This window comes from Pterocles gutturalis, unplaced genomic scaffold (assembly GCF_000699245.1).
Source record: "Pterocles gutturalis isolate BGI_N339 unplaced genomic scaffold, ASM69924v1 scaffold898, whole genome shotgun sequence".
Classification (NCBI taxonomy): Eukaryota; Metazoa; Chordata; class Aves; order Pterocliformes; family Pteroclidae; genus Pterocles; species Pterocles gutturalis.
This window is the reverse complement of record NW_010120070.1, coordinates 1-12,922: the sequence shown is the minus strand read 5'-3', so window position 1 is coordinate 12,922 and position 12,922 is coordinate 1. Positions and strand designations below refer to the sequence as shown.

The following is a 12,922-nucleotide window of genomic DNA, read 5'->3' as shown; positions in this document are numbered from 1 at the left end:
CCCCCACCCTGTAAGTAAGCTCTATGCAGCTCTTCAGAGAGCAAGCTGGGAATGAGACCTGCAAGTGAAGTCCCCTGTCCTCAAAGGGGCTCTAACTGGGAGCAGAGGATGATCAGCCCTAGATATTGTAAAGAAAGCAAGCCATCATGTTCCAGGTACCTTTGGTTTTGGGGGTTTTTTTGGTCAAATGTCAGACTAAACCACTCAGAGCTAGCAGCTCACTGCTTGTCTAGGGGCAAAGACCACAGACAAATGCCAGCGTATTGCCAGGTAGATGTTACAAAGACAAGGTGTTTGTCCGCTGCCGACAGCGAGCTGTTCACTCACACCTTCAGCTTCATGCAGCTGCACAAGCTCAGCTCTACAGAGTCTGTGACTCTGGACTAAGGAATGTCTCAAATGGAGACACACCACACCAGCTGCCAGCTCAAGGTGCCCCAGGATCAGACCAATTCCCAATTTTACTCTGCCCAGCCATAGCCCTGCTTTGTGCTCCCTGCCCCAGCAGGGGGAGATCTAGCTACTCCGTGAGGGTTACTGCTCCAGCCAGAGGAGCACAACTCCCCGGCAGAAGTGTTCAGGACTGGACACTGAAGCACAGAGATCTGGTTTCCTACACAGTCCTGAAGGCCAGCAGGGAAGCCAAAACAAGAAACTCGTTAGTCACTTTTTCTCCACAATATATTAAAACTCACTGACAGGAAAGAAAAAGGCCAAGAATCAGTCCTCCTTCCACCTTAGCCAATGTCACATCCATTTCATTCCAGCTCCCTTACTCCCTTTCCTAGCAATCAGAAAGCGACAGCGGCAGCAGTATTTAATCCTAAATGACCTCCATTTTTGCAGCCTATATCGCATGACAAAGCTGAAACACCCAATGATTGTACACACTTAAATGTTCTCTCACTAACACTCCACATAACCCTTTTTTATACTTACTTGTATTTTGCTACACCTCCTGTTGCCACAGGGCATACCGTGTCTTTTGGCACTGCAGAACAGAGGAAGGAAAACGAAGATTCTTGTCAACACCCAAGTCCTAAAAGTCAGGTATGGAGTCAGTGGCAACTAGTTTGAAATAAAGTGCACAGCTTACATTAAATCAAGAGAGAAGAGAGCCCAATGCCAATTATTTCCCTCCATTTCACAATGGTGTCTTTTGCAACAAGTAACATTCCCCAATGACCTATCATTGAGATCCTGCTTTGAAAAGTGATACATCCTTGTCAAGAGAGGGTGGCATGGACCACTGTCCTAACAGCAGCTCTGCAGCAACCGACCCAGAGACTGTGGCAACAGCTAAAAGGCAAAAACTATGCTATAAAGCCACAGCACTTCTGAGAGTCAATTCTTTCATGCCTGCTACTGTCTAAGGACAGCAGTAGGGAAGTCTTCTTCAGAAGAATCACTTAAATACGGAAATGACTGATAGGTCACAGAATTTCAGGCTACTAGAAACTGCCAGAAGGGAAACTGCGAGTCCCAAAGATCAAAGCAAAGTGGGTAATGACGCAAATATCCCAGGGCTTACCCAGGGCACAGAAGATGCTCTGCTGTTTCTTCCACAAGCCCTGCCCGTACTAACACTGCCAAAAGGGACCGTGTTTCCCCGTGCCAAGCAAATGAAAGACTTACAAAGAGGATAAGGATGGCTGACATGATAGGGGCATAGAAAACTAATGACCATTTCTTGCAGACATCATGTCAAAGATCCCAAAATAATGCATCTGCATCCTGATCCGCCATCCCTCACCAAGCTTCCAGTCCTCATCTCTTGAGGTACCAGATAGAAAAAGGAAGCTTTTCCAGAAGCTGGAACAGTTCAGCTACAGCACATACATGTAAGAACATTTACCCATCAACTGGGGAAAGCACTCCTGCCTGGGTTAAATCCCGGAGCCGTTCCATCTCCAAGCAGACATGTCATGCACAGTTTGTACTGAGCAGAGCCTGATGGCACAAGCCACTCAATCATCTACTGATTGCCAACAGCACACAGGCTGCAGAGGGGACGAGCCAACCTTAATTGGCCTTATCAGTGTAAATTAAACCCTACAACACACCCAAGCAAACAGACAGCTCCTTTGGAGGAGCAAGCATGAGTTATTTTGCTGCAGCTATAAAGGAAACATTGCTGCTAGGACATGCCCCTGGAGTGACTGTGCCGCTCAGCTCTCCCGCTGCATTCCTGGGGTTGTTTAGCATGGACTCAGCTCCAGCCTTTCCACAAGCAAGAAGTCTGAACCCTGAATGCCATCTGCAAACACAGCCAGACTCCACCTCCTGCATGCCTGCAGGCCACCAGGTGTGGCCAGGAATGGCACAAGCTACACACTAAACACACCTTTGATGTGGAGCTGAAAGCATGTAGCCAGGGGGCATGAACAGCACGCTGCCCGCCGCCGTGCTGACTCCCAGTGCAGGAATGTGGCTGCAACCACAGGCCAAGGAAGGCAAACACGTTGCATTCCTCACCGGGCAGGGAAGGAAAACAAGTAGCAAGCCCACACACTCACCATGTTGACACCCGCCACGCTCCCCACGCACGCCAGCCCTGCCACTGCCAGGACCCCAACAACAGCTTCAGCCTCAAACTCATCGGTGGGAGAGTCCTCGAGTTCTCCAGGCAACTTCTCGAGCCATGGGGCAACAGAAACAGAGCAAGGCAGGAGAGTTATCAACTGGGCATGCAAGCCATGGGGAGAAGAGCTGCCACCAGGCCTGGAAAGTAACCACGTTCTTGGGGCAGGAACTGAGAGCTCCATGCAGTAGCCTGGGAAGGGAATTTCCCTGATGTTCCCTAAAGACAAGGGGCAAACATAACACTGAGCCCTGCTGAGCTGAGGGGGCAGAGCTGAAGAGGAAGGTGACTTTGGGAATCACAGGAAGGGAAGGATCCAGGCTTTCTTCCACCCCCAGGAAACCACTCTACCTTAAGTCAAGCAGCTTCTCTGAGATGCAGGTACTTCCTCAAGGCCCAAAAAATCCTTTTGGAAACACTGTCCCCACTGCTCACAGAAACAGATCTGATCTTCACAGTACATTATTCTCCCCCTACAGCACTGACACCTGGTCACTTACATGATCAAGAGAAGACAGACTAGATGTACCAAAACCCAAGACATCAGGTAACCTCTTGTCTCGGGACCTCACTATTTTAGAGTCACAAGCAGACCCTATGTGCTCCAGTCAGAAAAAACACTCCTCCTTCATGCAGCACTGCTGCAAATCCCAAAGCTTTCCAAAGAATTCACGGTTCCCAAACACAAAGTTACTCTAAAGGGTAAAAGATAAGGATGCATCAGGAGGTGAAGTTTTCAGCAGTGTTCTCAAGTCCACGAAAGAAAGGCTTTATTCTGACCCCCATGTTCTGAATCTGCACTTACTTTGTGTAATACAATTTACTTTGTGTAATATCAACCCACTCCTAAAACCCCATCACCGAGTCCTAAAGGCCAACTCTTGGACTTAGTAGCCAGTGTTCTCTCAGTGCCAAGCAGGAAAGCCAACACTCTCGTGAGCACTGTAGCAAGAATATATCGCACTTGAATCTACGCCAATATCCCAAAGGCTGCCAAAAAGAGCTTCTATCTGCTGTGCTTCACAACGTAGGTTCTGAACTTCAGCAAAGCAGAAGGATGTCAGAACAGAGCAGGATTTCCTAAGGCAAAAATGACAGAAACTATTTAACGCAAGTGGATATGGCAGGATACATATTTCTAATTTCCTATTCCTTTCCTTCTCATTTCCAAGAAGCAAAGAGCACACACATGGAGGGAGCCTTGTACTGTCACTGCCCAAAACAGTGTCAGCAAATTCAAAGAAGACCAGTGAAGGGCTGAAACACTGTAATCCCCGGGGAACCTGGAAGTGGAAAGGTCAATGTAGCCACAAGCTCCAGAAACATGTCAATGCCAGAGCAGGGACGGTTTACAAGCCCGTGGCCCAGCTGGTCCACACCCCACATGTGCATTTCAAGGCCCTCACCAAGGGGAATGGTCTGGTATTAGGTAACAAGAACAGACCAGATGAAGTAGATTTTCCCATGGCCATTAAAATTCAACTTGAGCTACCTATTCCCTCCCAAGCCAGTAAGGCAGGCTGCTGCAGTAGCTCCGAAGAAAGAGGCATGAAAGGCCAGATTTACCAATAGATTTATATCCAAAGATATAAATAGAAACCTGGCAGGATTTACAAAAGCACCCAAACAGATTAGGTGTCTAAATCATCACATGCAGGAGAAAGGGCTTCTCCACTTCTAACCACTCCATACCTCTCCAACCCCAGCCACCACAAGAAAAACCCATTTCAGAAAGGACGGAAGCCCCTGCTGCTCTGCAGCTTGCCAAGGGCCATCCCTGTGCAATCCATTTTGACGGTGACGGCACCCAGGCTCCCACAAGTCTCAACAGTGCAAACCTGCGATGGCTGTATCTCTCGCAGAATGTAGGTCTGCCTGTTTCCTGGAATAGGAGTTGCCTCTTCAGCCTCTCCCTTCCCCCCACTACATCTTTATTTTTCATAGACTTAATACTGTTTTAAGGTACAACCCTCATCCTGCCACCAGTGGGCGGGTGAGTGGGGGAAAGGGGCCCTTTATAATTGTAGTGTTGCAATCTGCCAGCCCGGCCAGGCGGCCTGTTCCCGCCTGCACTGTATTAAATACCTTATAACTGATTACACCCCCATGGGGCATGATTAGCAGTCTTCAGAGAACAAAGTCTACTTTCATAAGAATAAGAACAGACACGTACTGCTAACCTACTACACAGCTGGGCAGGTGAGGAAACAGGGAAAAATGGGGCGGGGGGAGAGTTAACTGTACTGCTAACTCCAGTCTTTCCTTCCTTCCCCTATCCCAGTGTCTCTGAGTCGAGATTTCTGCTGCTCTGAATTGTCCCCTTCAGCCCTACCTAGAAGATTCAGATAAAGTAAGCTCATAAACAAACTGCCCCTTGTGGAAGTCAGGCAAAGTCCTAACCTGGACAGGTAAGGCCTCAGGGCAAACAGATTGAGCTTTGCTCTGGGTGACAGCAATTCCTTCACACCAGTTCCCAGGAAAAGGGAATGGTGAATTCCACCAGCAGCATCAAAAACAAGGAGAAGGAGGGAAAACTTGAAACACGATCACATACCCACACCCCTCTCTAACCTCTATATCTGGAAAGTCTATGTAAGCATCTAATTCAATCTGGAGGTTAAAACCTCTTCAGAATCAGGTGATTTTTTTTTTTTCTTGTGGGGAGAGAGGAGGTAGCAAACAGGAGGAAAGCCCTCTCCATCTGAGATAGATAATAGGGATCCCCAAACATACACAATCCATGCGCATCGCCGCAAAAAAGAACCAACCTGATGGAAACTTAGCCAATCTGACATTAAATGACCTACAGCTCATTAGCAGGTGCCTTCCAAATCTCAAATACCCACACAAACAGCCACAAATATTATTTGGTTCTATCTGGCCTCCATCTCAGCAAAGCATGAAGAACCAAATAGACTGTACAGCCTTTCACCAAAAGGAATAAGAAAAACTGAGGCAACTCCTAGGCTCAAACAAGCCTAGGACGAGCCTTTCCAGCTACTCCCCCAAATGAACAACAGAGGAGAGTGGAGAACAAAGCTCCAGGAAAACGGTCTTATTTCAGGGGGATGCCTGTGCAGCAGCTTCAACAAAATAGTACAAACCTTAAATGTGTAATTTTGGAAACGAGTCACCTGCTTTACCCAGAGCCCACTGGATTTGCCCATATCCCCATGGATGCTCATGGTTCAGTCTGGAAGCACTTGTCTTCGGCCGATGCATCTAGAAGGTGGTGCCTTGCTGACACATTCCACCCAGATTCTTACCCAACCCACCCAAAAAAGGATTTCTTGATGGAGAGACCAACCCAGCTAAAAATGATCTACGTGTATCTGCTTTACTCAGCAGCTGGTGCTTCAGCCAGCACACAGGAGGTATCTCAACTGTATTGTCTAATCTCATTTGTACAGCAAAATCTGCATATTCTCTTTATTACGGAAAGACCTGAAGGCACCAACTGACTTTAGGCTCTGATGTACTCAGCATTGATGTAAAAGCATCAATACATGTAGAGTTATCAAACAGATTGCGCTTCCAGGGTTTGGACAAATGGGAGGTTTCACCATAAACACAAGTTAGTCATTAAAAGCTCCAGAACGCAATTTAAATTATCATAGCCAGCACAAAAATAGTTTTACATTGGGAGTTGAAGTTGCAAAGGTGTAATACATCCAAGTAACACAGTAAAACTTTTTATAAAAGCTGAAAATTAGTGTGAAGCCCCAGATGGCCTTGTATATAATTTGGTTCTGCTACCACAGGCTAGCAAAAGGGAAACCACTCTTCACACTGCGAAGTGGAAAAAAAAAAAAAAAAAAAAAAAGGACCCCAAAACTCTATCATCCTTCAGCTCCTAGGAGACACAAATAGTCTGTTTGCATTTTGTGTGCGTATACATACACACATACAATATATAAGTAAAAGTAATATATAGATATAAAATTTTAAAAACCTAAACAGCTAACAATTAATTGTTCAATCCCCCACCACGCTGGGCAGTTATCAGTCAGGCATTTGAGCTCAAATTGAAGCATTGCAATCCAATGCTCTCCCCTGGCTGCTGTCCCCTCACAGATATCCTGCACCCGTTCCCAGAGTAAATTGCCTTCCACCGCAGAGAAACACTCCCGCTATTCCCATACTGATATTCACCACCAGTGCAAGAGACCCTAATTTAGCCCCGCACGGGCCTTCTGCAAACTGCTAATCCCCACTACACAGCTGCTTCTCAAATGCACGGGCATGAGCAAACCCTAAACGATTTATGGCACGTGGCAGGAAGACTCCTAGCTCCCTGCGTAGGCGGGGTTTTGGGACAAGATCATGCTTGGACTAATGTTTGTATTGCAAGTTGTCAGTCGGGTAGTAAATCATCTCTGGAGCTGCGTAGTAATACAGCTCTCCCCATCCAGCTGGGGCCTTGACGACGCTGAATCCTCTTCCAGCCACTTCAGATACACCTGGGGACCTATTTACAAAGGCATCATCTAATCAAGGAAAAATAGATTCACTTAAAAGTACACTCTACGGAAATTCTGCATGATTTGCTTTCAGGAATCAATCCAACCTGGTACGAGAAGCTTCCCAAAAATGACACCCTGTCCTAGCCCTAGAAGAAATTGGACTGAGTACCTACACAGACATCAACTAACATATCATTAGCAAAATACAGTTACCTGAGAAAATCCTTCTGAGCAAAGGTTTCATTTCCTAGTATTTGCACAACCATCATGCAAGCAATGCTTAGAAATTCAGTTCTAAAAGTTCAAGAAATATATTTTTCACACTTTAGTGCATGAGATGCTTTCTGCTCAGAAAAATGAAACCACTTAAAGGCAGGATGTGAACTTGAAGTCCATTCTCAAGAAAGGTTACTTAAAACAACTCTAATTTTCAAGAAAAATCCTGCCATTTTCCATTATTTTCCCCCATTTGAAAGGGCTGTGCACACAATACACTGGGTACAGATCTCCCAGAGGTAAGAGGGAAGGGAGAAAAGTTCTCAGTAAGGAAAAAATTATAAGTAAAAACACACAAGAAAAAACAGAACAGTAGAATTAACTGCAATCATTTTTCACTTATGTGAGACAGACCAGATTTCAAGTCATCTCCTTAAGAACATTTTTAACCTTCCAGTTGGGCAGCAGCAGAGTCCTCACTAATGAACAGCAAAGCTGCAGGATGAAATCTGATTTAGCAGACAATGAGGCAAGGCATCTTTGGGAATTGTACAGAACTTGTGCAGCAAGACACACAGATTTAAATCCAGTTACCCCGAGTATCATATGCTAAAATGATGGTCAAAAAACCTTTCTGCCACAATGATTATCTAATTACTATCTCGGGAAAATAACTTATATTCTTCTGAAACAAACGCTATAAAGTCAAACTTGCCTAAGGCTTTTTATGAGCCTAAGTGTAATTCCCCAACAGTTAGAGAAACTCGCTCATCTATCCCTTTTGATTTCAGAGCCATTCGTGCATGAGTGTCATATTAATGCAGCTGGACAACGAAGACTTTAAACACAAGAGTAAGAAAATCCAGTTATGACTCGTACAACATTGCCAAAGCCAGCTTATCACAGAGACAAAATACAAATATAGAACTCAACCAAAGACACAGTAGCCACAGTGGGACTTTCGGTTCTGAATTTGCTGACGCCCAGAAATCAGAAATTTAAACCTGTTCTTTCTTGCTACTAGCAGCAGGTCAGATCCTCTGTGCCTAAAAACCAGCCTAGTCCTTGCAGGAAACCTTACTTTCCAATCATGACCAATCACACTTTCTCAGCATCACAAAACTTCTGTGAAAGCCAGTAACCCTTTACTCACAGCTGTGACACCTGCCACAAGAGGGTTATGTTACCCTACAGCACATGTTGTTCCCAGAGCACCCCACAGGGAGGGTACCCATTCAGCGATCTCAAGGTTTGCATGACCTGCTCCTAGCTCTGAAAATCCCCCCAAACGCTCTTTCCTTCAGGAGTTCCCCTTATGTTTCGGTAAACATTACAAACACCTTCTTATACATATCTCCATACCACGGCCGCTTACCTTTATCAGCTTATCCATCAAAGTGAATGGATGCCTACGTGACCAAAGTAGCACTGAGGATTCCCTTGGTCCTCAACACAGACTGGACACAAGCACAGGACCCAGGCTGCGTCTTCCCATCGAGGCTCATGCTACAACATACCGGATCTCACCTGAACAGCCTTAAAGCCCTTCCTTTCAGCCGCCTTCCAGGCTAAAGTCCACTGCAAGATTGCAATGTGGAGGGGCCAAACTCCACACATTTTTTTCCGTCCTCCAAGCAAAGGCAAGAAGCACAAAGCACTTTGCCTGACCACTCAGCATGAAGAGACAAAACTTATATGTCGTCATGGTCATGAATGAGACAGTCCTCACCTATGGACTGCACTATCTTTCCAAGGACCCTGCTCTCCTCCAGCTTAAAATCCTCAGCTACCAGGCTTAATGAGAGCAACTGGAATGCTTTGTGGGTCTGTTTTTTGGTTGGTGGGTTGTTTATTTTCCTAATGCAGTTATCACAAAAAAGAAAGGTTAGTGGGCAACCTAACATAGCAAATATGCGTGATTCAGTACCTTGCCTCTGACACAGGCTAATACGTGGTGGTTTAGAAGATGGAGCAAGAAGCCCCAGTGGACAATTATGGAACAAACTGCCCTTTCTTCAAACCTTTACCTGTTAGAGATTGGGTTACATCTGAAAAAATACACCTTCTAAAACGAGTTCTTTAGCTAAAGCAAGTCTGAACATTTCCATTCATAAGTGCTTGATCTTTTCTGAATCCCGCTCAGTTCTTAGCCTCAGTGCTATTATGTGGTAGCGAATTTCCACAGATTAGACATCATGTGAAACTACATTAAAATCATTATTCAGTTTGATACCTATCAGTTTCACTGAATTGCGTTCACCTCAACTGAAGAACACATTCCAGCTCCTTCACCTCTGCACAGCAGTCCTCCTCAGGCTTGGCACCCAGCATTGTTGAAAACCAGAGGAAAACTGAGCCCACCCAAGCGATGGTTATCCTGCATTCCAACCACTGCAATGCTATTCTCACACTCCTACGTGGTCTTCCACACCATTTCCTTCCCAAGTACAGCTCCCAGGAGGACACTCCAGAGAGGGTGGCTCATGTCATTCCAAATATGAGACAGCCTGTAATGGGCTGCTCTTGGCCCACTCTGTCTGAGCATATTAGCAATAAGACCACACATGAACATCCTGACAATGAAGAGAACAATTACTGTGTCTGGAACAAACAAGGGGGCAAAAAAGAGAAAAAAAATAATTTAAGTCAAAAAGATTCAGCCAGATAAGGCATTACAAGCTGTGGAAACGAGCAAACCGCTCCAGGGAAGGAAAGAAAAGGGGGTGGTCTCAGAGCGCCCACTTGCCTTAAACAAGGCAGGGCCTGACTTGCACTCTAGAGCAATTTCACACTGCTACAGAATACGCAGGACAGCAGATCACACAGGGGTCTGCTTCATTTTGAAGTCACGGCTTGGAATATCCTTCTCATCTTTCCTCCACCAAGCTTTACTACAGCATTCAACACCACAGTATCCAAGCATCTTATAGCATCCTCAATAGTAATGATCTGAACACATTCACACAATAAATCTGTGGCAGGAATTTGGTATCCTACCTTGCTGTTCAGAATGACCACAGGGTTATCCTTCCCCTCCATCCAGCTGTAAAGGTACTTCCATTTTAAAAAGCAGCATTCTTCCTACTGCAGTTAGAGACCCAGTCAATCTAGATCTGAGGAAAAGCCCTCAGGTAGGGGAACTGGCAAGAAAACAGGATGGATGATTTCATGCCCTAAGGCATTAGCCCTGTTTGCATAGATTACGCACATAGATCTTTTGTTGTCCTGTAAAAAATACATTTGAGAGGGGATCATATTTACCCAGTTACTAGTGACTTGAAATACCCACAGCTAGCACAAACGCCACAAGCACTGACTCTCTCCATAGCTCAACGTGTCATACAAAAAGGGAAGATCTTCCCAACCAAAGCCTTCAAGCAAGGAGATGAATGCACCCAGCTTCAGGACCTTAAATTTACTCACAAAGCATCAACCAAGTCGAATAGCCAACAAAATCTGCTCTATGATGACAATTCCAGTTCCTGACAATGCCAGTCAAAAGAGCAGAGATGAGTCAAAAAGGTGTCAAGCCAGATCATTTCTTAGCAGAGGAATCCCGCCCTCAATCTGTGTCACATGCAGATTCATTTGAGACCCCTACGTGTTGTATTTCTCCCAGCAACATGAAAAGCAGAGGGTTATTAGCCACCTTCAGAAAAATCATCAGCCTCCAGGACTCACAAGCATCAAGTCTACTTCAACCAACTACTGAAAAATACCGTCACATTTTACTGAAACTTGTTTATTTCACTATTGTTCAAACAGTTTGGCTTTCTTTCTCCACCTTTTTAAAAGCACTTCAAGGGGCAGACCTGCAAGGACTAAACCTCTTTCAAAGCTACAGTCTGTTTCCCCTACATCCTATGTCCCATGCTTGTACTTAGAGTGGATGGCAGAGATAAGAATTCAGGGCGTGAAAGCTGCAAAGCAAGTGACTTAGCAGCAGCCAACAAACTACTTGAAAAAGACTGGTAAAGAATGCAAGGTCATCTTTGGTCCAGAAAGATGGTTTGAGGAGGCAACAGGTCTTGGCACGTAACTCATCCCCCCTAACCCAATGCCTTGTTAATATTAAATATGAAGATAGTCGTGGGCCGCACTTTGGAACTCCAGCTGGCCCTGCAGAAAGGCATTCCCATGATTTCAAGAGTACTGGGTGCCTGGGAAGGAATGAAAAGCCAAAAGCTTCTGATACCACCACTGAGACCTGCGAGTTTAAATGCTGATTTAACATCCAGAAGCTGACAGACACTGTATGCAAAGCGCTGTTGGGATCCATATGCTTTCTGCAGTGATTCACCAAGTAGTGAAGAAAACAGAAAGGAGTTGTACTAAAAGTGATGTGACAAGTATCTGAAAGGTATGAACAACTCCAGGGACCCAATTGCTAGGTACCAAATAGCTGCCCTCCTAAAATGGATGTTGACAGGGAGTTCAGAAGACAGAAAGGCCAGCAGTACACCTGCACCACTAACTGGGGATCACTTAAAATCCATGTGGAAAAATCAATGGGGTGGAAGAAATAACCTAAGAGAAGAGAGGATCACTAGAATTACCTAACTTTGGCATCACAATTATTGCAAAAGCAGGATCATCAGAAAGGATTTCACTGGGATTCTGGCTGGGTAGATGTCTTATGACTACACAGAGAACACAGCTACTTCAGCACTGACAGAACAGACTTGAGACTTCTTCTCTGGATGGCATGTAAAGAACACTGTCGTACATCTTTAATTGACCTTTTCTTCCCAGGGGCTCTTACTGAGTTTTTCAGGGTCACTCCCACTTCATTGACACCCCTGGCATCTCCGTTCAGGCAATGCAGGCCTGCTATGACGCAGAGAACACCACAGAAAGGGACAGTTTTTCAGGTATGTTGTTCACATATTCTCAAAAAAAAGCAAGTAGACCAAAAGAACAGAGTCTGACTCAGCATCAGCTCATTCCCAGCTTTCTTACCTGCTGTGTGATGCTTCAATGGGGATTCATTGCATCCTCTTATGTAGGCCCTTTATCCCAGTACTTTCTCTGAATCTGTAAAACAGAGATGCATACCTCTGAAAAGCTTTCTCTGACACAAAACTACCTACATTTGATGGATGATTCTTTCCAGTGGACAGCTTCCACCTGGCATCTCTCAGATCTAGGTCATTCTCAGCCTTGCCAGACTTGCATATCATTTGCACACCCTGATGTCTACCAATGCAATCTCCTGCCCATTTAAAAATCTCTTTATTAGCACTCAATCTTTTACTCTGCTCCATGCTGTGTGCTCAAGCACAGAGCCAGACGCAGTTCAGTATTTACTGTTCACCTGTTTTTCTTTAAAGTCTTCCATATTCCCAGGGGCTGCTCACTAATTCTACAGTAGGAAGCATCCCTTATACTAGAGAGGGCGGTCCAGGCTGGCAGAGAGTTTCCCATTCCCCCCTGACAGGTTTGGTACCAGAGGAGTGCTGCTCCCTCCCTTCCTGCTTGGCCTGTCAGTCATTCTCTGGTTCTTTTACACACACGCTGGCCCAGACTTGTTCCACTCTGCAGCTCCCACTCCAGCAACGCTCCCCTGCGCAGATACTGCTCTCTCATCCCCCCCGCCACCCACCTCTCCATCACCCCGCGAGGCTACACCCTGCCCGGACCCGGTTCGCCCTGCCGCCTCCCC

General features: G+C 45.7%; 1 protein-coding gene across 1 annotated transcript in view; it reads right to left on the bottom strand.

Annotated features, from left to right (window-relative positions):
* Positions 1-12,294, bottom strand: part of TJAP1 (tight junction associated protein 1 (peripheral)) — a 35,807-nt gene extending 23,513 nt beyond the window's left edge. Inside the window, exon 1 of the mRNA XM_010076725.1 lies at positions 12,220-12,294. The gene's annotated coding sequence lies outside the window, so the exon portion shown is untranslated. The remainder of the gene's footprint in view (positions 1-12,219) is intronic.
* Positions 12,295-12,922: the final 628 nt, after the last annotated feature.